Here is a 986-nt window from a genome sequence, read left to right on the forward strand (position 1 = left end):
ACAATTAGCGGGGCTTTATAGCGCGTGCAAACGAAAGCGGAGCCCCACCAGCGTCGTGTGTGCGGCTATTGGACGATGACTTTGGTCCCCGTGGATCGTCCTGTCGACAGCAACGCCGAAGTCGAAGACGTCACTGGAGAACTGCGGGGATTTTACGATTCCAAAGAGCCGCTTCTCCTGTTGCACCGCGACCGTTGGGTTTTCTCGTGACTCGTTTGCACGCTTTTTTCCCTTCTCGCTCTTCTCACTACCACCGCAATCTTCTTTCTCTCTCGTCGCTTTGTCGCGACACGTATACGCGACCGGAAAGCGAGAAACATAAACTGGTGACGCGCAGGTGAGTGTACCTTCCGAGAACGTTGCGACGTTGTTGCATGGTTTGATATGTTTCCTCAAACTGTGTTTGGTTAACTAACTTAATTCGCCTGTTGGTGACTCATGGAAATTTGAGTGATATTACGAGGTGAAGTTGCGGAGTATTTGGAGTGAGAATTTGTGAATTTCCTGTGTTTCACCATGTTACGTATGGTAATTTACAGTGTTGTTTGTATAGTATAGTACAGATTGGAAGAGATACAATAATAAGCAGACAGCTAGGCTGGTTAATTGATCAGGAATATTAATTGAGTATGAATTGTTTAGCAAGAAAGAGAAAAAGGTATAATTCTAAGTTGCTTTGCTGCGTACATTGGGATTTATGATATACGAAAGATCGATTTCTTTCAGGTAGGAAAGAATGATTATAAAATAGAAATTATTACGTAATTTTTAGTATCGCAGGTTTACCGTGGTATTGAATTCGGCTAATGATATGTGAACTGGAAAAACAATGATCATGTGAATCAAACGTTGATTATCCATCCGTCGAAGCGTTAGTCAGATATCGTGTAACTGATAGTTCCTTGAGTGGTTTCAAAGTCGAACGATGAAACAATTTGAAATAATCGTTCCATTATCGACGAAATGAACGAATTTATCTAATGGGG

The sequence above is a fragment of the Bombus huntii genome, unplaced genomic scaffold (genome assembly GCF_024542735.1).
Source record: "Bombus huntii isolate Logan2020A unplaced genomic scaffold, iyBomHunt1.1 ctg00000061.1, whole genome shotgun sequence".
NCBI lineage: Eukaryota > Metazoa > Arthropoda > Insecta > Hymenoptera > Apidae > Bombus > Bombus huntii.